Genomic DNA, 26,715 nt, shown 5'->3' with positions numbered 1-26,715 from the left:
CTCTCTCTCTCTCTCTCTCTCTCTCTCTCTCTCTCTCTCTCTCTCTCTCTCTCTCTCTGTGTTTTCCTCCCACGGGCTTTCCCTCCCCTTTCGTTGTCTTTTCTCTTGCTCTCTCTCCAGCAACTCCCCAAGGACGCCTGTTAATCTATTTGGAGTTTGTAACTTTTAATTGAGCAATATTGGTCTCTCTCTCTCTCTCTCTCTCTCTCTCTCTCTCTCTCTCTCTCTCTCTCTCTCTCTCTCTCTCTCTCTCTCCAACTATCTATTTAACTATCACAATGTGTCAACGTGTTCAAGTGCTGTGTAAATACATAGAAAAATTACCATTATCTTCCCACCCTCTTCTGTTGCTTTACCTCTTGTCGTTATTATTCATTTTCCTTTCATCCCATTTGCTCTGTTCATCAGATTTAATTTCGTCACCATATGTAATATATACAGTATATATGTATATATATATATATATATATATATATATATATATATATATATATATATATATATATATGTATATATATTAATATTTATATATATACATATATATATCTATGTGTATATATTAATATTTATATATACATATATATATATATATATATATATATATATATATATATATATATATATATATATATATATCTATGTATATATATATATATATATATATATATATATATATATATATATAATATATATATATAGACTGTATATCATACACAACGTACTATCAAACTGCTTTAACATATAATGTTAACATTTAATGTTAAAGACTCTGTAGGGAGAAGTTTCGCCGATGACACGAGAATAAGTAGAGAAAGTTCTTGTGATGAAGGTATGAACTCATTACAAAGAGATCTAAACAAAAAATATGAATAGGCGGAGATAAATAGGTTGGTATTTAACTCCGGTAAATTTGAATCAATAAATTATGGAAACAGAAAGAATGGTATATGTATACAGGGGACCTAATAACGAGACAATCACAAACAAGGAAGCAATTAAAGACCTTGGTGTAATGTTAAACAGGAATATATTAGGCAACGACCAAATAGCAACACTGTTGGCTAAATGTAAAGCAAAAATGGGAATGCTATTCGTACACTTTGAAACAAAAAAAGCTGAACACATGATTATGCTGTACAAAACTTATGTACGTAGTACACTCGAGTACTGCAATGTCGTATGATACCCACACTACCAAAAGGATATTGCACAAATAGAGAGTGTACAAAGGTCCTTTACTGCTAGAATAGAAGAAGTTACAGACCTTGACTACAGGGAAAGACTGCAATTTTTAAAATTGTACAGTCTAGAAAGGAGAAGAGAACGCTATATGATAATACAAGCATGGAAGCAAATCGAAGGAATTACTGAAAACATCATGGAGCTAACAATATCAGAAAGAGCAAGCCGAGGTAGATTAATAGTGCCCAAAACTATACCAGGAAAACTAAGGAAGGCACACAGGACTTTCATCCACTACGCACCAGCATCGATAATGCAGCGACTATTTAATGCGCTGCCAGCTCATCTAAGAAACATATCAGGAGTAAGCGTAGATGTATTTAAGAATAAGCTTGATAAACACCTAAGATGCATCCCAGACCATCCAAGAATGGAAGATGCAAAATACACCGGAAGATGCATTAGCAACTCTCTGGTGGATATACGAGGTGCCTCACACTAAGGGACCTGGGGGAACCCAAACATAGAATAAGGCAATAAGGTAAGGGTCTCTCTCTCTCTCTCTCTCTCTCTCTCTCTCTCTCTCTCTCTCTCTCTCTCTCTCTCTCATTTTACTTCCGCTATTTCAGTGTCCCTCTTATTCCATTTTTTTTTTCTTTCTCTAACTCTCTCATCCCATTAATTTTCTCATGTTTTTCTCTTTTCTTCTTACTTCACTTTCTTTCTTTCTTTTTTTTCTCTTTCTTTTTTTTCTCTTTCTACTAATCTCACTTTCTCCTCCATAAGAACAGAAAACAATCGATGTCAACAATTCCTTTCCTAAACAATGACACTTTTGCCTCGACAGCTTCCCAGATGTGCTCGATAACTTCAAGACCAACACTGCTTAATCTATTGGCCATTTGGGCTTGAAGGCAAAGCAGTCTATCTTGGAGGGTACGCACTGTTGCCTGGATAACACTACCTCTTGAGAAACTGGTTGTGATCTTTTGATAGCTTGTAGTTCTCTCTTATTCAAAGCTTTCAGACTTTTTTTTTTCTTTTAAATATCCTCATAAATGCAGTATTGGTATTTTGGGAAACTCTTTAGTTTTCTTCTCAGTACAGTTGATCCATATGACTTCGGTTTCACCAGAAATCTACCTATTAGTTCTTGGCTGGATGCGAGGTCATGAGGTTAGTATTCTTTATGTAATTTTCAGTTATCAACTTCAAAATTGTATTAAATGTTATGCTTTGATTTTTCACGACAGCAATGATTCGATCAGAATAATATTTACTTTTTTAGTATGGAGTCCTGCTTTCCTCTTTAGCGTTTGCAAATTTATATAGACTATATTGACTTGGAAAGCAGGTTCGCCACCACTTGAGAATTGAATATCCAATACAAGATGCTGAGTTGGTTTTTAGTAGATACAACAACCGTAGCATTTTCAGGTGAGAAGAAATCTCGCCAAGGTAACCTACTGCAAAAATTTACAAGGAATTACCCCACATAAAACTCAAAACCTGGCAAAATCAGAAAGTTTAATTCAAAACTTAAATACTACTTGAAGCAGTGTATTCCATTAGTCAACTTTACTATGAGGTGGGATTATTTCCCCTACGCAGATTTCTGTCTGTCTTATACCTTTCCCCATCATAGATGTTAATCGAAGAGAGCAAAATACCCTTCATATAAGTTACTGGAGCTCATAGTTAAACAGAAGAAAGCATAAAGCTTTCTTTTAATTATTCATTTTTTGAGGGGTTAATGCCACCCTGACACTTGCACAAATTTGTGGCACGCATTGGCACGACCTAAATCGCGCCAATGCGCAAACTAGTCATAAACTGACATCATGGCATGTCGTGACGAGAATTTTGAAATGCTCAAAATTTTTGTCACGACAAAATTTCACAACCGGGTCATGAACTAAGCAAAAACTGTTCGTGAACTCGTCGTGATGTCGTCGGGACGATGCGGGAGGATGCGTGCCACTGCGTGGCAATGCCTGCCATGACACGACTGTCACGAACTGCCATGAATAGTTCACGAACAGCTCATGTCAAGTTCACCAGTAGTTGACGACATGTTCACGAATATGCGCGCGTCGCACCGTGGCCGTGCCTTCCCACTGACATGGTCACGTGTACTTCACGCACTGATGGCACGAGCAGTTCACGACTAGTTTACGCACTTCACGAACAGTTTGCGCATGGCACGATCAGTTCACGAACAGTTCACAAGCAGTTCACGACTACTGCGCGACAGTGGCACTGGCGTCGGTGTGGGGGTATATATAGAGCTTCCTGGACGCTTCTGTGGTTTTGTTAAAGTTTTTATAGTTTAAATAGGAAATATTTACTTTAATGTTGTTACTTTTAGAATATTTTAGTTTTCCTTGTTTCCTTTCCTCACTGGGCTATTTTCCTTGTTGGAGCCCCTGGGCTTAGAGCATCCTGCTTTTCCAACTAGGGTTATAACTTAGCTAATAATAATCATAAAAATAATAATAATAATAATGATAGTAATAATAATAATAATAATGACTGATGGAATCTCTCTCTCTCTCTCTCTCTCTCTCTCTCTCTCTCTCTCTGCAGGCAACATCGTATTTTTGTCAGTTGAAAAAAGTTATAAGCAATTTTCTCAAAGTACTCACATTATTCGTACTTTCAATTTGAGGGTGATTTAATTTTACTCGCATTAATAGGGAAATCGTTTATATATTGTTGTGGTAGAAAATATGATATAATTACAAATAACTTTGATCAGCCCTTGCGCTATTTGTGTCTTTCTTCGAGGTGGGGTTGCCTTTTCTTGCTCTTCTGCCTCTGCCAGCCTTTTCTGCTGCTCTTCAACAATGACTAGAGCATCTGCCAGGTATAGGAATCTTCTCCTCTTTGCAATGGTGTCTCTGACACTAAGCATGTTGTCTCTTCCAAAGCCAATCCAAAAATGACCAAGGGTTGGAGGGGCCCCGTTTTTATATGGCGAGGCTAAGTCGGCACGACACCGTCCGAATTGCGCAAACTCATCGTGCCAATGCGGGAAGCGCGCAAACTAACAAACTATGCGCAAACTCTGCGCGAACTCGTAGTGCCAGTTCGTGTCAATGTGGACACGAACGGGCACGCATTCGTGAACTATTCGTGAATTCGTCGTGAACTCATCGTGAACTAACCGTGAACAGTGCGGGAGCCTCCCAGTTTGTGCCCCAAAATGGCACGACTTGCCACAACAAATTCGTGGCCAAACGTCATGCAAGTGTCAGGGTGGCATAAGGTAAGCGAACAAGCTTAAAAGTAGTTCCCAGTCCTTACGGAGTTACAGAACATTGACAATGACCTAAAATTGAAAATGTTTCGGTATAAAATTCTTTTTGTTCATAATTTTGGGAAAAAAAATAGAATAATAATAATCATCATTCGGGGAGCATTACTTCAGTGGTACATAAAATATAGTGAAAAGGAGTTTGTCACCATTCCTTTTATATCTTTTATAAACACACCATATCTTACACAGTTGTCTAATCAAGAGATCACACAAGGAAGAAATCTCGACAATAATAATAATAATCTTTAATAACCTCTACTACAATATACATGGACTTCGTGTTGACGCATATTTAATGAGCAAACTTTGAACTTGTTGCTCGTGAAGGATATCAAGTATTTCAGCAAGAAACTGATGAGTGTCCTCATTTATCAACCCTCCTGCTTCCTATGCATACACACTGAGTCATGCAATGACAAAAAGATAAATGAAACAAGAAGTAAATGAGATATGAAATAAGACAATTTTATGATATATCTGAACAAGCGAGATCTTGTGTTTTTTATTTTTCTGTACTTTAGTGACTGAAAGCTCTTTTAAAATTATGACAAAAGCACCATGGATTTGATTTTCAAACACAGTCAATATTTATAGATTGTTGAGACTGTCAACTAGAAATTTTGCTAACTCCTAAACCTTCAATTAAGAAGGATTACATCAAACATCTAATATTTATTCATTGGAAATACCTTCAGCTTTATCCTTTATACCAAGTAAATTTTTTCATTCAACTTCTTTTATTATCAATTAAACTAATATCTTATAGTTCTATTGGCGTAAATTCAAGAAATTAATTCTTAGAGTAAAATTTTCTTTTAAATCCCGAAGCAATTACTAAGTTTTCTTTTTTTTTTGAGGAACAAGTAGAATAATTAATCATTTTTTAAACCACGAAGCAACTTCTGCCAATTTTTTTTTTTTCTGGAACAAGTAGAATGGTTAATAATTTAAGTCATTTTTAATTCTAGTTAGAAAATATCTGCCATTTTCTATTTTGTAGGCAAAATCATCTTCAAAGCCCACCATGAAAAGTTATTTCTTTCATCCCATTTCTGGTGGCGATTATGTATGTAAATATAAGCATGCTTATATATCTGTACATGTAATGCTTCTTAAATTTGTAATGGGACATTATTCTCTTAAGTCCAAATTTAGAAAAGTCTTCTGGATGATGGTAGATTCTGAGATGTCCTTCTCCCCTGTTGCCCTATTCACAAACTTGTTTTGCTTAATGGCTGAGATCCAGGGTAGAATGATCCTCATGATTTTTAGTGGTGGCTCGGTAATTAATCTCTGTGCTGTTTTCAAAGATATATTTTCGTGACAGAGAAAGATTTAGATTTTTATGGCTTGCAATTAAAACGTATAAATGTGGTCCATCTCGTGATATTTTGATTCCGTTTTACAATTTTCAAAGGAAAATTATTTGGTTTGCTAGTTACTAAGGTATGAACGGAATGTGTATTCTGAATGTACAAAACATTACTTGTTCCGTCAGAAATAGAATGAGAGAAATAACTTTCCATGGTGGGTTTTGGAGATGATTTTGCCTACAAAATTGAAAAAGACAAATATTTTCTAATTGGAATTGGAGTATGTGTCTAGCATACACCCATATATACATAATATATATTTATAACGACATATATGTAAATGGATATGTACAAATATAGATAGAAGTACAAATATGAGTAAAAAAGGCTTAATAGGGGGAAAACATTGTAGATTTAGACAAGGAATAGGATGCTTAAATCTAGTCCTTACTATGAAAATAATAAAGTAGTTATGAAAGAAGGTTGAAAGTAAAGTAAATATTCTGTTTAGGTCATACGTGGACTTTGAAATATCTTTGGACATAATCAGTAACGAAACAAAGTAGAGGGTGATGAGGACACATGTATGAAATACGATAGACCTTTGAGAGCAATAAAGAATATTATGTAAGTAAAACTACTGTTAAAAGTATCATGGCAGGAATGCACCTGGTCCATTATGGCAGAGGTTGTGACACATCAGTGAGGTTTTCTTGGCTGTTCAACAAAAAAAGTACAGTGAATTTAGATGAAATGAAAACTTGGGGCTGTTTACAAGGGCCTGGTGGTCTGAAACCAACCAAGAAATTTATATGAGAAAATGAGTTGTGAATGGTATGTAGAATGGGTGATGTAGAAGATGCTAAACGTGTTCAAAAGGGTTAGTAAAAGAAGGATTTTCATAGAAAAAAAAAGACCAAAAATGAATAGGAACCAGGAAGATCAAGTGATGGATTTCAGTAATGTTGATAAAAGAATGCAAGTGGGAATAGATTAAAGGATGAGGGTATGATAAAAATATAGGTTAATCACAATATGTGAAAAAGGAATAAGAAAAGACAACAGGATGTCTGAGAAAGATTAATAAGTGATTTAAATTATCCGTGGAAGAAAATTTGGGAATATATGAAGGGGTTGTCAGAACAACTCTATTCTATGGAAGTGAAGTATGGATCTTGATTGAAAAAAAAAAATGAAAGGAGCTAGGCCAGCTAATGGAAGGCTTGCGTAGTATTTGCTGTGCAACAAAAAGATATTATGAGAAATGTGAAAGTACCAAGTAGTGGTAAAAAAATTACCACATGTCTTTTAGCAGACTTAGTAATGAGAAAAGAATGCAAGACAAAATGTTGGTGTAAAGAACACTTAAAACTCAGGAATGACAGGAGGTAGTGAGATATGAAGTAAAAGGTCTTGGAGAGATGTTGGAAAGCTATATTGGAAAAGAAGGTCTTGATATCCAGGAAGAACAAGATTACATGTAAGATAGGGGTGAATGGCGCAGTGTTTGTACGGGGATGCGATACACTGCTGATGAACGTTACTGTAGGTGCAAGGAAAGGATAAGGCCGTAGAAGCATTATTACATAAGTGATCGTCCAAAATTCAAAGGTTAGAGGATGAATATTGCAATGACTTGTGTACTTTAATGATGGATTTACCCTCCATCAATTAATATATATATATATATATATATATATATATATATATATTCATGATATCTATGGTTATATTTATGTATGTATGTATGTATGTATTTATATATATATATATATATATATATATATATATATATATATATATATATATATATACTGTATATATATATGGGATCGAACGCTAGCCCCTTCTATATTATATAGTAAATATACATACATATATATGCATAATATATATATATATAATATATACACATATATATATATAAATATATATATATAAACATATATATATATATAATATATACACATATGTATATATAAATATATATATATATATATATATATATATATATATATATATAGATAGATAGATAGATAGATAGATAGATAGATAGATAAATACAACCATAGATATCATGAATATATATATATATATATATATATATATATATATATATATATATATATATATTTATATATATATATATATATATATGTATATATATATATATATATATATATATATATATATATATATATATATTTATATATATATATATATATATATATATATATTCATATATATATATATATATATATATATATATATATATATATATATATATATTCTTAAATGTACATGAGTGTAAATAACTGTAAGATGGAAGTCATATTATATTAAGTATATCAAATCCCTTCCATACAAAAAGAATGTCATGAACTCGCAAATTTTTTTTAGAGCAGAGTAAAACGCATCAAAGCATTGCCGGGATCACATTAGTGAGGCTGCAAATGATGAGGAAAGGCATTGTTGCAATTTAAAAGGTTGTTCACATCTTAGTTAACAAGAAGGCTAAGGCTTACACCCTTACAGATACCATTTCCATAATTCATTTGACATTTACACTAACAAGACTAGAGACAGGTAGACGGTCTAAAAGTCTCACATCTAGTGGCTATTCAAGGGAATTCGTTGATAAATGGACTAGTTAGCATAATACTAAAATATACGGGCAAAGGCATACAAAAAAAAAACGAAAATATATATAGATATAGCCTAACCTTATTGCAATAAAAAAAATAATTATTACAAATAAGACTTATTTGATTTTCTTTTGAATAAAATTTTCCTGGTTATTTTGGTGTTGGCTACTGCCAGAGATCCTTTTTAAGATACTCCAATCACGCTTATTAACTTCGAAGATCCAATCACGCTTAACCTGTAAGAAAGAGCGCCGATTAAACACAATACCAAAATAGACTAATAAAAACTCCGGTTTCATTAACAAAAAAAAATCTTTACTTACACTTCCAATCAAGAGAGTACTAAAATACCATAAATTAAAAGAATATCACTAAAAAAAAAATCCGTATTGTACTTATCAACATTACACCATCAGCAACTTTATATTATCGTTATTAAACTTTGTTATTCAAATATGTAATATAATAAAAAATTCTGAAAATCCAAATCTTGAAATTAATTTATTTGTATTTATCAGTTACAAACAGTCAATCCGTACTATACTGTACCAACAAGCAAAGGAAAGGGTGTGTGTAATGCTATATTTCATCGTTAATATCAAATAAAGAATTACATGTTATTGCTATTGACATTCACCATAACATTCAGTTATATAAATTCAATTTCTATTCATGCCATTTTACCATCAAACTTTTACGGTTCAACTTACAAATTGAAAATATCACGCAATTGAAAAGAGTTCAATTATTAATGAGCTTATTTAAACCTTTTTCCTTAACTTCTTATAAAACGGATTGTCTTAAAAGCAAATAAAAAACAAATGACTTACCAAAAGGATAAGGCGAGAAGTAGACGCTGGATCTCTTAGGCCAGGACTCCTGATACACATCAAAGTCCCTCAAACAAACTAATCTTGAAGGCCGGAGGTACTTAACCTGACGTACATAACCTAAATGCCACAGTACAAGGTTTGATCTGCATAACCTAAGTATTCTAACGTACTTATAATTTCCTGACCGGCCTAACAAACCCTAGTCCCTAAATAACTCGATTCAACCAACATATCACACACCACTAGCGCCAGAGGAGGATTCTAATCGCCTACTTATGTCAATATCAAAAGCTTTAAGACAAGAAGCCAAGATTATATAGCGGCCCCCTTATCTAGCCCCACCATTCCTTCCCACCAACATTCCTAGGCCTAAAGCGCTGATTTGTTACTTCCGCCAACATGTTTGGAGGAGGCTATGTTTTCGCCCCTTTGCATGTTTGTTTGTGAACAATGTCCTGGCCAAAACTTTACTCAAAGAGTAGTGAAACTTTCAGAGATTGATTATTATGTTGAGACGACCAAGTGATTCAATTTTGAAAGTTCTAGGTCTGATCAAGTTCAAGGGCGAGCAAAAGGTTGACCTAACTGACCATAACCTCGAGAAATAAGATGCCGTGCCGGAAGTCTTCACTCTCAGAGTTCATTTCTAGTTTTTGGATATTTTCTTTGGTATTTTGACTGATTCTAACGTTTCACATATCATCATCATCGTCATCATCTACTACTACGCATATTGACGCAAAGGGCCTCAGATTTCGCTAGTCGTCTCTATCTTGATAATTTAATTCAATACCTCTCTCGTTTCGTAGTCCTCAGCCATGTAGGCCTGGGTCTTCCAACTCTTCTTGTGCTTGTGGAGCCCAGTTGAATCATCTCAAACTTCACGCTTCATAGTCCTCAGCCATGTAGGCCTGGGTCTTCCAACTCTTCTTGTGCCTGTGGAGCCCAGTTGAATCACCTCAAACTTCACGCTTCATAGTCCTCAGCCATGTAGGCCTGGGTCTTCCAACTCTTCTTGCGCATGTGGAGCCCAGTTGAATCATCTCAAACTTCACGCTTCATAGTCCTCAGCCATGTAGGCCTGGGGCTTCCAACTCTTCTTGTGCCTTGTGGAGCCCAGTTGAAAGTTTGGAGATGAACTAATCTTTACATAAGAAGGTAATTATCTTACTCTGGCATTAATAAACTACAGAAGACGCATTTGTTGTTGTTTATATTCTTTCAAACACTGCAATTGATCGCTTACATATTTGGAATTAAAGCAGACGTCATTGTTAATGTTAAGACTTTTGGAAAATACCAATAATCCCTCTCACCAGAGTATGACTACTTTCTCTCTCTCTCTCTCTCTCTCTCTCTCTCTGCCTTTCCTATAGCAAAGTGAGGTGAACAAGAATACTTCCAAATTCCAAAGCTTACAAAAGATAAAACCAACAGATGATGCAGATATCGAACCAAATAACCTGAAACCTTAAACATCTGAAAAAGAATTACATATGCAAATTAACATTATGAAATGGGGAAAAATAAATAAAATAAAAAGAACGCTAAAAAAGAAAAGACATAACACTCACCATCTGGAACCATCAGCAGAGTTAGTAGCACCATGGATACAACATTGAAGACTTTTATTGATAAGTAAAATGGTAAAAGAAATCAGATAAGAAAACTTCAAATGAAAAAAATAAAATGTTGAGCAATGATTTTCATAATACTGAAAACGAATTAAGATATCACAAATCTTTTCACAGACGAACAAGAATCAACCTCAAGGAACACAGACGGACAGACAGACAGAGCGCGTCAAGCAAGCAGTGGGGATTAACGCAAGCGGTCGCCAGGGAATAAGGAAAGCTTAAGCAAGCAATTTCTAACAAGTGAGAGAGAACACCTTCACGTGCAGCAAAGAACAACGATCGAAAGCAGAGAACATCACCTATCCAAAAGCAACTACCTCCATTATTCTCTTCCTCTGTGAAATGAATGTTTAAGATATTTCTGAAATAAATTTCTTTACATTATAACTACAGTAATAATCAAAGCGAGTTTCATTAAAAGGTGTAATGCAAGAACTTCCAGTTGAATCATCAGATTTCTTTTCTGGATACAAAGCTTTTCTACTCTAAAACAAAAGTAAATTTAAAGACTCGATACAATAACCATTTCTTTCTTATTCAAGAGAAGCCTTCAAAGTAGTATAATACACACTGAGCCCAAAACTAACACGCAAATCTACTTGCTACACAATTGCATAATGACATTTCTGACATAAAATAAAGCATCATTGAAAAATAATATGCATAATGGCACAATACATCATCATACATATCATAGGTTTGCATGCAAATAATTACATAACGTCATAAACAAACACCGACATAAATAAGCAAATAAGATTTCAATACAAATGGAGTATTCATATTCGAAAAAATATTCAATAAACCTTAAATATCACCCGAGAAAAATACGCAGTCTTGCATGTTAAAAGAAAAAAGTATACTCATTGAGAAATTAGGCAGTCTTACATGTTAAAACTAGCGGGATGGGTAGTTAACCTTCGCTAAATTCTAATGGCTTGTCATTTCAACTTCGCCGAAAGTAATACCCCTATAAATAGCGTTGGTTTGTATTCCAGTAAGGAACAAATGCAGTTTTACAATACCCTATAAATAACGTTGGTTTGTATTCCAGTAACGGAACAAATGCAGTTTTACGTGTTAAAAAAAATACACACAAAATAAATTAGACTTTAAAACACTCCTAGATCACTGCAGAATACTATCTCCATCTGTGGTAAAAGTTCCAAAATCCCTATGGTAATCTTTTCGCCTAATGTGCATATATACAAGATTATGGTACAAAATTCTCAACATGACAATTGACTACCACATTGTACTCAGAATTAAGATGTATAAGGCTGGCATTGCAACAAAGACATAAAACTAATACTTAATCAGCAAGAAAATCTAAAATTCTAGGCTCAGGTGCAACATGGTGATCCTACCTTTATGACGAGAATGAATCTGCAAAAAGAAAAGAAAACCATATTAACAACAGAGAAAAATATTAGCCAAGATCTTTAAACAAATATTTATTAATAACAATGATGCCTAGCGAAAACAAACTACTATTAAAACAACAGATACGTTACTTTATTGTTAAGAATCACTTTTCAAAAATAAATACCGGACTACAAAGCCAATCAGATGTTGGTTTGCATAACCAAAATAATCTAAATCCCTTTCACTGTACTTGGCATTGATACCATTATAATCAACATTCCTATCCATTAGCTAATATAACTAGAGAGGTTAATATTCCCATCCATCTCTTCCCTTATTCTCCTTGGATTGCTTCGTTCAGTCTCTTTTATTCCTCATACAAGAAAGATTTGGATTAGACGGAATTTATGAATTTAAACTATACAACTTAGATATGGGCCCTGTGAGACCATTTAGCGCCCAAGTCCAACAGGAACCCCTGTAGTTATACTATGAAGTAAAATTTTGTCGTGAATGATAAAGTAGAATGGTGTAGAGCAAGAAGAGCTGGGGGCCGAATGAATGCTGCAGAGAAACCTAAGTAACTGCTATATATAATACACTTAGCGACTTAGGCACTAGTTTACTACTTGGAAAATTGATAAGGACTCTATTCAATTTGGAGAAGCACTTTTCCTTATGACAAAGTGTGGTCTCGATACTCCTGCATTTTCTCTGCAATGAAATAGTTTCTGCACTCCCATCCATTTAGGTTTCCTTCTTTAGCTGATGCAGCTCAAGATTCCAAGGCTGCAAAAGGGTTGATGCGGAGCTTTGAAAACTTGGCCTCGATTATGCAATGCGGCATAGGACGTGAAGTTTACTCGCTCCCTCAGAAGTTCCATATTTGAAAAGTGTGCAGGCCCATGATTCCAATTCAACTAGAAATACATCACTTCACTGCGACACTTTCAAATTTTGGGGGGATCTGAAAGGTCATAGCTGATCATCGCCTTACATTTCTTGGACAGCTTAGCGCAAATGAAACAAACCTAATTGTTTGGGTTGGAGAGCTTCTCTTACTTTACATGTTTTCTCTTAGGTTAGGTTAGGTGGATGTGTTCAAGACAGATAGCTAAACTTATTTTATATGTCTTCTCCTAGGTTAGGCTAGGTTAGGTGGGTGTGTTTAAGTTATATGTTTTCTCCTTGGTCAAGTTAGGTTAGGTGGGTGAGTTTGGGTTAAAGAGCTTCACTTATTATATACATTTTCCCCTAAGTTAGGTTAGCTTTGTGCATTTAGGTTTGACAGCTAATATCATCTTATCCATTTTCTGTATTCTCCCACCTAAAAAACCCGATTCCCACTGTGGAACCCCATTAATGTAGTTAATGGGGCCTGTATCTAAAATGAGCGCAATCACAGATACGTGAGGGGGGGGGGGGTTGGCAGTAGCAAGCTACCCTCCCCCTACCCCCGCTAACTAGCGGTGTGGGTAGTTAACCCTCGCTAAATTTTAATGGCTCGTCATTTCAGCTACGCCGAAACTAATACCCCTATAAATAGCGTGGTTTGTATTCCAGTTACGGAACAAATATATGTAACGTATATTTTCGCGTATAAGACGACCCTATACTCCAAAATTTAACCATTAAAAATGGGGGGTCGTCTTATACCACCGTTATAAAACTCACACCTTGAATTCTATGTCAGGTTTATCAGTGGGCTAGCCTAGGTTGAGCTGCGATAACCACCGACGCACATGAAATGATTTACATTAGGATATAAATGTATAATAAAAGTAATAAAACCATTTTTACCGTATATATGTTTGGCATATCTACAAAAATGGCATAAATAATAAATTCGAGGAATAATTCCATATCAGATACCAACTTTCAACCATACGAGCACAGCTGAGAAAATGTAAACATCAAGTATTGGTTGCATTGTTAGCAAATTTTTCTCTCGCTAAACTTTCAGTAATTTTAATGCTAGTGTTAATTACGATAGTAATAACATATAGGATATCGTAATATTTATTTATTTAAAAATTATTATTTTTAGCTGTAAATATCGTATTGTTGGCAGTTGTTTTGAGAAAGAAGAAGAATCAGTAAAAGAAAAAGAAGAAAAAGAGGAGGAACGGGCATTTCGTACGCGAGCAGCTGATAAGCGTAAACAAAACAATGCAGGCTAGGTAACGTGTGTTCTAGGGAAACAATGATAAAGGATTTGCTTTGTTATTTCATTTATTTTAAATTTATAAGGATACAGTAAGTAATATCATCATCTTTACATAACCTACAAAAGCTAGCCTAGGCTATACACAGATGGTTTTATGATTGATCAGTCGTCTTATACTACCGATATGAGATAAATTCATAAAAATTTGCTCTAATTTTATACCTCGTCTTATATAAAGGTCGCCTTATATGCGGAAATATACTGTATATATATATATATATATATATATATATATATATATATATATATATATATACAGTATACTGTATATATATACATACATACATATATTATACATATATATATATATATATATATATATATATATATATATATGCATATATATATATATATATATATATATATATATATATATATATATATATATATATATATATATATACATATATATATATATGCATATATATATATATATATATATATATATATATGCATATATATATATATATATATATATATATGCATATATATATATATATATATATATATATATATATATATACTGTGTATATATATATATATATATATATATATATATATATTTCACTAAAAATTTATTTACAGTGAAAATAAGTGTCCTTTTCAAAGAAAACAGGCATTTGTAAATAGGTAAAATCTGTCTTTAGTAAGAAAGGTTTTCCTTGTCTGTAACTATAATAAAACCAAGTTCTGACCTGAATTCACAAAATTCAAGTGCAGAAACATGAATTTCACAAAAAGTCACTTTGAAAGATGGGAATTATTAGCCGTCAATTATTCTAGCCTAATCAATGTGATAAGCAAAAAACGGATTTTGAGCAAAGCGAAAAATCTATTTTTGGGTGAGATAGCCATGACGTCCTGATGGAAGGTTCCTTCAGTAGCTTCCTTGGGTATATTTAACTACAGTGGATATTCCCAGAGAATTAAACTAAAGGTTATCACAAAATTCTAACTTCTGGTGCGAGTACCCTAAAGGTTTCCCTCTAGGATATTGTATATCAACAGGGGACGCATGTATTAACACGCCACATAGCTATCTGCACCCCATATAGAGTTAACACTTCGATATGGAAAGGTGGAGAATAACTGGGGAGCCATTCCACAGTTACACTCATCCGTGGCTGCTTTTGGTACTCGAGACGTAAACAAACGGGCGCCATTGCTAAATGACGCCACGTCCGTCCTTATCCTGAGCCCAGCTTCTTGCTAATCTCCATGATACAGCAGGACAGGCCGGGGCCTGAAAGGCTGGACTAGAATAGACGGGAGGGTCCATCAGGACGTCATGGCTATCTCACCCAAAAATAGATTTTTCGCTTCGCTCAAAATCCGTTTTTTGGGCTCAAGCCATGACGTCCTGATGGAAGTGTACCAGAGAATTAATGTATCGTGGAAATTTTCCCCCTTTTTATGCAAGTGCCAAGGGCTTCGAATAGAGGTATGTAACATGTCCTTACTAGAGATTTCGTGAAGAACTAGCTTCCTGCCCCCCCTGGCAGAGAAGTCCTGGTGGACCATACTAGTATCTCGAAGCGATCATTGAAGAGCTACTCACCCTGCGGAGAGTTCGTGCAGGACTCGGAGACAAGACATAAGGTTAATATTTGGGTAGGAATATTATCAAGCATAGGAAAGTGATTAACATTTACTACACTCCCTGGAGGAGAGATCAATCTGGTTTCGGAGGCAGGACAAAGGTTAATATTCAGGTAGGAATATTATCAAAGCATGAGTGAGTATATAATACAATTATATATATTATTCTTCTCCTTTAGAAAGAAAGGGGTAAATGAAACTATAACAATCGTATATTTCATAATAAAGAATAGGAGCGGAGAGAGACGCACATGTAATAAAATAGACATTTTATTTCAAAGATTGCAGATTATTGTGATAACAATTACAATAATAAATGTAAAGTTTATTTACAATAATAAAGAATAATGAACATAGAAAATAAAGACTTCAATCTTGAATCTGAAAAGAAATTTCACTTTTAGAAACACAAGTTCCAGAGGAACGTCAGTCTTTTTCAAGGAAAACACATCATGCCCTAGAGCATGTGGCACTCATGTAAAGTCTATGACATTTCACCTTGGTAAGAACAGTCTATTAGAAACACTAAGTGTCCATGAAATCACTATGTATCACCACAGGGTCAACACAGGCACCCGGAGAGTTATAGTCCCAAGTAACTCGCTGTTCTATGCAGAGTTAAACAGCAGGTTTCATAACACTACCTGCAGCTACCACGAAATGTTTAACTTCGTGCACTTGCTTTGCGTAGTGCTTGAAGAAAACGCGCGATGATTTCCATCCTGTGAAGCTCTTGAGGCTTTCGAAATCCATACTCTGGAAGAAGTTCAGAGAAGACGCGACTTTTCTAGGATCATGACCTGCGGGTGTACTGTCAGGATCCGCTCTGCGAATGAAGTAGGTGATTTTCGCTCTTAGTTGTTTCAGTGACAAGTCGCTACCTGATGTTTCTCCTTTGAAGAGTTGTCCTCACCGAAGTCTGAAGTTCTTTGAAGATAGACCTTAAGACTCTCCACTGGGCATAGAGAGACATCTTCCTTCAGGGGGCAGATTCTCCAAGGGTCCCATCTCTTGGTGGGTAGTTCATTCTTAGCGATAAACGTCGGATCAGGGAAGAGGGTAAGTTCTCCTGTATCTGCGAATAGGATATGACCCTCTTCTCTTGATAATGCCACTATTTCACTGACTCGGGCTCCCGAGGCGAGAGCAAAAAGGAAGATAACTTTTTGAGCCAAGTCTTTTAGAGGGCACGAATCGTTGTCCTGGTTAGAGGCAAAATGGAGCACCTTGTCCAGGGACCAGGAGATAGGTTTTGGCGGAGGTGCTGGGCGTAGTCTACCGCATGCCTTTGGCAATTTATTGAAGATATCGCTGGACAGATCAATCTGGAAGGCGTACAGGAGTGGTGTAGTCAAAGCCGATTTGCAGGTGGAAATCGTGTTGGCTGCTAAGCCTTGTCCATGAAGGTGAATGAAGAAGGACATACAAAAATCAATGGTGATTTCCGTAGGATTTTTTGCCTTGACGAAAGAGACCCACTTTCTCCAGGAAGATTCGTATTGCCGTCTTGTAGATTCAGTCTTGTATTCCTCGAGGAAGTCTAAACTTTTCTTCGAGATTCCAAACCTTTTCTTTGCGGCTAAGGAGAGAAAATCATGAGATGAAGGTCCCTGACTTTCAGTGATGAAGTGAAGACAGTCGACTTCTGTACTTATTGAGAGAGAACTGGGCCCGGTAGGGGGATCAGCGTGGGCTGCAGCTCCAGGACCAGAAGGTACCAATTGCTCCGGGGCCACTTGGGAGCCACTAGGGCCACTGTCCCTTTGAAGGTTCTCAGTTTGGAGAGGACTTTCAGCAGAAGGTTGGGGGGAGGGAACAGGTATATCCTGGACCATCTGTTCCAATCCAGTGACATGGCATCCACTGCTTCTGCCTTGGGGTCCTCGTACGGGGCCACATATCGTGTAAGTTGATTGTTGTCGCTCGTCGCGAAGAGATTGATCTGAATTTCCTGGACTTGTTGAGAGATGAAGGAGAATGACCTTGCGTCTAGAGACCATTCCGACTCTATTGGGTTTGTCCTTGATAGAGCGTCCGCCGTCACGTTGCGGAATCCTTGTAGGTGAACTGCAGACAGGTGCCATTTCTTCTTTTCTGCCAAACGAAAGATCGGAAGAATTACCTGATTTATCTGGGGCGATCTCGAGCCCTGACGATTGAGACATCTGACTACCACCGAGTTGTCCAGAGTCAGACGAATGTGGATCAAGGGAGGCGGGGAGAGTTTCTTCAGGGTGAGAAGAACCGCCATGGCCTCCAAGATGTTGATGTGAAACGTCTTGAATAGGGGAGACCATGTTCCTTGAACCTGTCGTTGGTGGGAGTGACCTCCCCAACCCTCCAGTGAAGCGTCCGTGTGGATTTTGATCGATGGAGGCGGGTGTTAAATAGGAATGGACCTTTTCAGGGCCTTTGCTTCCGACCACGGCTTTAAAAGTGAGCGAAGCCTGTTTGGAAGCCGTCTCTTGAGGTCTTTTCGAGCGATGGATGCGAAACGTCTCCAGACTCCCGCGGCATCCTTTAGCTGTGCGCGAAGCACTGGGTTTGTCACAGAGGCGAACTGTAGAGAGCAGAGAACTTGTTCCTGCTGTCGTCTTGAGATCCGTTTAGATTTTAGAAGTCTTCTGACAGACCCTGCTATTTCCTTCCTTTTCTTCTGTGGGATGGAAAGGCGGTGTGACTGAAGATCCCAATGGATTCCCAACCATTTGAGCTTCTGAGCTGCAGAGAGGCGAGATTTCTCAGTGTTTATCTTGAATCCCAGATGCTCTAGGAACTGGGTGACTTTGTTGCAGGCTTCTGGACGGTGGGGATCTGATCACGGGGGACCACAGAGTCTTTGGATGCCTTTGGGAAAAGCAAGGCCCTCAAGTCTTCGGTGGGAAGATACGGTCCGGTGGCGTTCTTCTGGAAGCCACGCACCCATTTGCGTAGCTTCTCTCTAGCGTTGTCCCTTGCCTCCACAGAAGGAGGATCGTCGAATGCCTCGACCAAACGACTCTTGCAGACTGTGTAGTTCTGCGGGTCCCAATACTTCAGGTCGTCTTTCTTGGCGGCGCAGGGGGCGTGGGTCCGGCACGCCTTGTGCCCGTAGAAGTCCGGCCGCTTCAGCCCGCAGAAGTTGCTCTCACACTTCATATACTCCTCCTGTAAAAGAAAGAGATCATGAGTACATGGAAGGCATAAGAATGACTTACATTACTCTAAAATTAAGATATCTTAATCTAAATTTTTTAACATTAAATTAATTACAAGGCATTTTAATGCTCGAGAATAATGAGCGGGAAAGGAAGTAGATAGACACATACTTGTGAATCCCGCCCAGTCGGTTACCGTAACCTTATCTGTAGGCAATTTCTTTTGTGGCCGAAGGTCACGATGAGGGAATCCATATGGATAAGCCGAGCTAAGCTTCTAACAGAAATTGCCCGCAGAGTGTAGCAGGGTCTGAGACCACTCAGATCCCTGGAGGAGAAGGGGTATAGGAGAAACCCCTTATTAAATGTAGGTTCCGGCAATCGACTGCACTAAGATACACAGAGTATGCTGGAATATTGTAATGTGCAATCAAACAGCATAGCCACAATCTTGGATGGTAAGACAATACCTATATATAGAAGTGGCCAAGCCATCTGGCTGCAGTATTTTGACTGTCGGCATGTTGCCGGCAGGCATGGAAGGGGTGCATGTCCCTTAACGTCTCAGGAGGGTGCCGGCAGACCGACGGCTCGCCGGAGGCCAGTCCTGCAGGGTGGAAGGCATCAAGACAGACACACTGAGTATCTAAAGTATAATACCATCGTGGCGACCGCCGGCACAGCGGCGGGTCGTCGGCAGGGGCCGGCGGCTCCGGCAGCCGAAGGCTGACGGCATGGTGAGCTTTGGATCAATTCATAAGATAGATATGTATATGGTTGTTTACCTAGACCGCCGGCAATCAATGCCGGCATGCCGGTGGCCGACTCCGAAAGGTCGGCCGGCTGTTACTAGGTAAGATGAGGGGTGGGACGTCGGCTGTATGTCGACGGAAGGCGGCAGCCTCCGGCACACGGAAGGCTGACGTCTTAAGAGGGGGGAGGCATCTTATGAAAGAATGTCACCTGAGGTAGTGGCGGCTATCACCGGCAGTAGAGGCAGCAAGGGACCGGCACCAGGATAGAAAGAGAGAAAGGTAAGGAGGGATGGAAGGGGTAAGATCCCATACCCCTCCGGCATCCCTCCGGAGAGAGTGCACTCATGATAGGAGCGGATACTCCTAGCATCCGGCGGCAGGGAGCCGGCAGTCGGCCGGGTGCCTGGGGTAACCCAAGGGAGGGTTAGAGGGCACTCAAGAGGGGGGGAATCCCCGCCGGCCGGACCGCCGCCGGCAACCACCTCCATAGAACGCTATGAAGGGTATGTGTACCAGAGCAGCCAGCTCAGCAGGAGAACAATGTTAGCCCTACCACTCCTACCAAGGGAGGAGTTGTAGGACTAAGGACAGATGTGTGTAGGCAAGCCTACACCAAAGGGATAGGTGGGGAGGGGGAAGAAAAGGTCTTTCTATAGAGGAGACTCTGTATGAGAACGGCCACCAAGGGAGAACGCTCCCTAACCTAGGTTAGGTAGCCCAGAATGAGAACGGTACAGGAGTACCGTCTCAAACTATAATAGGGCAGAGTCAACTCCCAGAGCTTAACCTAGAGAAGGAGGGCTAACTCCTAGGCTAGGAAAGCTTGAAAGATGCATCGCAAGTTGCAGGTAGGAAGGAGTAACCCAACCAGGTGCAACTGAGGAAGGGCAGAGCCCTTCCTTATTTCTCGGTCACGACCCTAAGGGAGGGTCATTCCCTTAGGGTAGGCAGAGAAGCGATAAATACTTTGTTTGTAGACAAAATTCCCCTATATATAAGGGGAAGCAAGACTACACAGAGGGAATGCCCGCAGGCAGGGGGATAGGGAGCATATAGGGGTTCCTACATCAGGTTAGGATGGAATGATAACACAATCAACACAGTCCCCTATATGGTCCCCGAAGGCGAAAACACTTACATCACAGTTAATAGTATGTTTAATAATGCCACAATCTTCATAACTTAACCTAGGAACACTGGTATATATCATGCATAAAAACAAGCAGTAGGCTGTCCAGCCTAGGGGCTAAGCTAGCGATCTAGTATGGGGTCGAACGGCGACCGAGTCTGATGAGCGCTAAAACACGACATAAGTATTTCCTAGCTATGAAGGCTAAATAACTAATAATATTAATTAGTTAAATGACCAGAGAGGGCTGTTCTAGCTAACAAATAAAGCATGCAACATGAACAGCGACGCCATAAAATGGCGCATCCGGTATCGGCACAGCTCTGCTACAAAACACAATATTTTACGAAAAGTAGAAGTTACTTTACGGCTAGAGCTTATTTAAACAATAATGGGACCTGGTACTCAACTTTCCAGAAGAAGGCGAGGCTGAAGGTAGCGACATAACGGTGATGTAAGCTGATGAAAAAAGCACTTAGGGAAAATCCGACTTAAGCAAGGAGCTACAGGCAAAAGGATGAGGACGGACGTGACGTCATTTAGCAATGGCGCCCGTTTGTTTACGTCTTGAGTACCAAAAGCAGCCACGGATGAGTGTAACTGTGGAACGGCTCCCCAGTTATTCTCCACCTTTCCATATCGAAGTGTTAACTCTATATGGGGTGCAGATAGCTATGTGGCGTGTTAATACATGCGTCCCCTGTTGATATACGATATCCTAGGGGGAAACCTTTAGGGTACTCGCACCAGAAGTTAGAATTCTGTGATAACCTTTAGTTTAATTCTCTGGGAATATCCACTGTAGTTAAATATACCCTAGGAAGCTACTGAAGGAACCTTCCATCAGGACGTCATGGCTTGAGCCCAAAAAGGAGTTCTGTAAGTTCTGCTATTACTGTATAGATATCGATGAAATATCCATCCTTTTATAAAAGATCAAAACTATACTATGGTTAGAAATAGCAATTCACTTTTCGTACACTTGACAATCTTGTAACTAATAATATTAGGAAAATGTAGCAAAACTTATTGTGTTTGTATGATAACAGCCACCTGTATGTATGATGACGACTGACTATGAATATGGCAGTGTAAGGGGGGTCGTATGGGGGGGAATAGCTCCCTCATTAGGTAATTCAGTAAGGAAACGGCAGGTAGGTTCAGTTAGATGGGAAAGCCTAGGTTGGTGTTCATTTTTATTCATGCAGGAGGAACTGGCCGCTGATGTACAAAGGCTCCCTAAACTTAAAAATTGTTCACCTATCCCATATTTTCGGATTTTTTTTTATGAAAAAAACTACAATAATTTTGGTTAGAAAGTGTAGCAGCACATCTAATTATCACCAAAACTCAAAGCTTTGTATAGATTCACTCTATAAAGAGGGCAACAACGCAGACAGTTACCAATGATGTTTTTTTTTTTTCTTTTGCTTTACCAACTCATAAGTTAAGGCAGAAATGGATCTGTCACAGGCAATGTGATGTACGTAAGAATTAAATTGTTACTAATCCCTTAGGGCAGTAATTATTGTAAATCTTTGGTAAATATATGATACTCTAATTTCTAGCGAAACTGGAATTCACTATAATAAATGGACAAGTGCTAGCTAGTTTAGTATTTTTCTCTATATGCTTAATAGGGGCTGGGCCATAATAACTTACGTATCGGTCTATTATAATGTGAAGTATGTTTTTTGCTCTAAGTCAATTGTTTACATCTGAGAGACTGAAGGGGGCTTATTGCTCATGCATTTTTTCCCATGGTTTGAGGAGCTTTCTGTGCATTTACAATAATGTATTTGTCAGGTGGTTTTTTAAACCATATTCAGAATATTGCTTTCATTAAGAAATATTTGGATGAGAAAACTATAAAAATGATTGTCCAGAATTATGTTATCTCCAAACTGGATTATTGCAAATCACTATACTATGGACTACCCAAGTATTTATTGAAAAAAACTCCAAAATGTCATGAACGAGCTGCCAGACTAATGAAAGGCTTACCTCAACGAGAAAGGATTACACCAGTGTTAATTGATTTACATTAGCTGCCAGTAAAGGCAAGGAGTATTTACAAGATATGTCTCATGACTTACCAAGCACTACAATCTGGAAAACCAAATTATATAAATTAATTATTAAATGCCTTTCATATTGACACTTCTATGACTTTAAGACATAGCATAGATCGGCATAGATTGAATGAGCCGAGATGTAATTCAAATATTGGTTTTAGAGCATTTGCATCGTGTGCACCAAGAACCTATAACATGCTGCCTGAAAATCTCTAGAACATTGAAATTCTGCAGAGTTTTAAGAAGAAATTAAAAACCCACTTATTCGCTGAATGGTACGACTTTAGTGAAAAGTGCATCAGACAAGATTATAGATGTTAACTGAAATATGAACAAGGGAGGCCCTACAAATCGCTGCAGCAGCAACATAGTTGGACCTTGAAGACTACTCACTAGTAACAAGTAACACAAGTAAGTAATTAACAGCTCACAAGTACTTTTTCCCAAGTGTCCGAATGTTGTTCTTAAACAGCCATTTTTTTATCACCTTCCCCTTCAGTTTCAACTCAACTACCATCACATAAAGACGTCTCCAAGAGGGAACTTGAATAAAGTACATCAAGCTTTTTCAAAATTTATTATAATTTTGTTTATGTCAGCAATTGATTATGGTGGAAATGCTAAGCGTTTAGTGTAAAGCTATTGTTACTTATGTGAAATTAAAAAATAACAGCGAAATAATGCCTCAAAGATCCGATTCTGACTTAATCTTTAAGGAAGGCCGGTGCATTTTCTACTGCAAAGCTTCTGTAAAGACTGCCAAGACAAAAAAAGGAAACAGTGTCAATCATAAGGTAAGGAATTATTTGTGATTTACTTTTAGTTTGTGGCCTGGGAAGTGGGGGTCCGACTTGTGGTTGTGACCTGGGGAGGGGGTCCAAGGGGGTTGACCCCGGCTAGGGGTTGTGACCTGGGAACTACAAGGTTAGGTTAATTGGGTTTGCTATGTTCTGTACCCTTTTGCAAAACTAAAGTGTTAAATAACCACGCTTAGGCGTTTCCAGCCACTTGCATGAACCATATATCTTTTCAACTGGTTATTATTATTACTGCTGCAAATCACTCGTTAATGACATTTCCCGGTATTACTACAGTTTCATCCATTATGGGAAATCTATTATAATAATATATTTCCCGAGTAAAGCAAGTCTTTTGTAGTATTTCTGTAAAATATTATCTGTCGCAAATGCCTAGTTCTTTATATATCGACGATCAAACTCACGCTACTCATGTCTTCCTCACAGATTTTTTCTAAGTCTGTTGTTATTGTTGACTGTGTCTTGTATTTGCTTAAATGAGCTCTGTAACCACTATAATCCGCAGACAAACTAGTCCACTATAAAGTCTTACACGTTTGGCCAATCACAGCGCCTATCCACTATGACGTCATACATGTTTGGCCAATCACAGCGCGAAAATACAACAGCGCGACAATACATCATCTTTCCCATGCATTTCATTTCGTTCTTAGAAATGGAGGCAATAGCAAGCACGTCATCTCATGTTGCACAAGAAGTTGAAATTCCATCTTCTTGTCCTGACTGTTTCCTAACTTACAATGAATTTGTTGTAAGTTATTCGGGGAATATTGAAAACCTAGTGGATTTGTGCCAGACACACAATTTAATTTTACAAAATAAAAATTGTCCTGCATGTCAAGGAACCTTCCCAACGGCTTCACGTTTTCCTCAAAGCAGCAGCACATCTTGATGAACCAACAGTTTAAGGTAAGCTTCATTAATTTATAGAGTATATTATAATGGTGATAGTATAACGATGTATACAGCAGTACCATCACTTTGGATTTGGTTTGATGGATGTGTTAGGTAGTGGCTGTAAGGGGGGGGGGGGGCTCGCAGGGGCTTGGCCTAGGTAGGGGTACAGGGCCCTAGGTTAGGCGGTTGTATTAGGTTCGGTAGTGTCCCGAAATTCACTGTGGCCTTAAGGGGGGGGGGTCGCAGGGGGGCGGAGCCCCCCCCCCCCGGTAGGCCTAGGTAGGGGTACAGGGCCCCTAGGTAGGGGTAAAGGGCCCCTAGGTAGGGGTACAGGGCCCCTAGGCTAGGTTAGGTGGGTTTATTAGGTTCAGTAGTGCCCTGAAAATCACTGTGGCCTTAAAGGGGGGTCGCAGGGGGGGCGGAGCCCCCCCCCCCTCCCGGTAGGGCTAGGTAGGGGTATAGGGGGAGGGGTGGTGGAAGGATAAGTATTCATTTATGGCAAATATCATTTGACGCCCCCCCCCCCCCCACACCCAAAACCCCGGTTCCCACCTGGTGTCCCCCATAATTGTTGGGATGAAGTAGGGTCTTTCTGCATTCTAGAACAACTTGTTGTTTTAACTCCAATTACATAGTAAATCTCTAAATCGGATGGTTTGCGGTCAAAATAAACGTTAAATTCGTTGGAACTACACTATTTCTGATGCAACAAATATATTTTTATTCCAGTTTCCCCATAATGGATGAAACTGTAAATTCACCCATTTCCCCACCCAAAAACCCCCGGTTTCCCACTGGGGTCCCCCATAATTGTCTTTATATAAGAGGGTCCAAAACTTCATGAACGGGTGGTTTGCCCCAATATTCACTGTCATAAATGCATTAATCACAAGATAGCGAGTAGGAAAAATATATGGTTAATGTATTTGGCTAATTAAAATATCATATATTTACTAAATCTTGTTGGCCGTCTTTCCTAGGTTAGTAACAACAAATCATGTATGTGATCTAGCAGCTACTGACAAACAAAGCCTATACATACCTTGGTGAATAATTCAAAGAAATAAATATATATCAGATTTGGGTTTAAACGGCAGATTATAGGAGAAAAATAACACATTTTGAGATTCACGACAAATCGTTTTAAAGAAACCTACACTGATGCTTCTAACACTAGATTCAGTCATTCAGGTCGAGCCTTCGCTTTGCATCGGCGCTTCTTTTTTTGTGTCTTTTAGTTTTGTGTGTTCCTTATTTTCCAAGTGTTTGTGCACTATTTTTTTCCTGTGGTTGTTGGAACTCTATTGCTTTTCTTCGTATATCACTCTAATGTGAACAATACCATATGAAATGGTTAATATTGTCTCCTACATCAGAGAATAATAATACACAGTTTCTATTTCCACACCAATGCAGGGCTTCGATCATCTTGGAGTAGTTCCATTATTCCGGTGAGGTATAACTTTAGATCTGACAAATTACTCCCTTTTTTTTCAGAAGTACCAGAGATAGAATTAATATTATATGGTCATAAAATCAGATGCTAATCTTTATTTTTTAATTAAAGCTGTTGAACGAAATACATAGACTTTCTTCAGACTTAATTTTGTTACCTACGCCAACGAAGTTGGATGGATGGTATGTTTAACCCCTGTCTGTGTGTGTGTGTGTGTGTGTGTGTGTGTGTGTGTGTGTGTGAACAGCTTCCTGGCCACAATTTTAATTGTAGAGTAGTAAAACTTGCAGGCATTAACTATTACGTAAGTAGGTAGGCTACATTATTT

The 26,715-nt window shown here is 38.0% G+C and overlaps 1 long non-coding RNA gene across 1 annotated transcript; it reads right to left on the bottom strand.

The window, feature by feature from the left end:
* Positions 1-8,137: 8,137 nt before the first annotated feature.
* LOC137616961 (uncharacterized) lies at positions 8,138-26,121 on the bottom strand. The gene is made up of 3 exons (XR_011039528.1): positions 25,974-26,121; positions 12,297-12,315; positions 8,138-8,695 (listed from the first exon to the last, which is right to left on the bottom strand). It is a non-coding gene; the product is annotated as an uncharacterized lncRNA (long non-coding RNA).
* Positions 26,122-26,715: the final 594 nt, after the last annotated feature.

This window comes from Palaemon carinicauda, chromosome 23 (genome assembly GCF_036898095.1).
Source record: "Palaemon carinicauda isolate YSFRI2023 chromosome 23, ASM3689809v2, whole genome shotgun sequence".
In the NCBI taxonomy this organism is placed as follows: domain Eukaryota; kingdom Metazoa; phylum Arthropoda; class Malacostraca; order Decapoda; family Palaemonidae; genus Palaemon; species Palaemon carinicauda.
The sequence above is the reverse complement of the archived record's forward strand: the minus strand, read 5'-3'. Positions and strand labels throughout refer to the sequence as shown.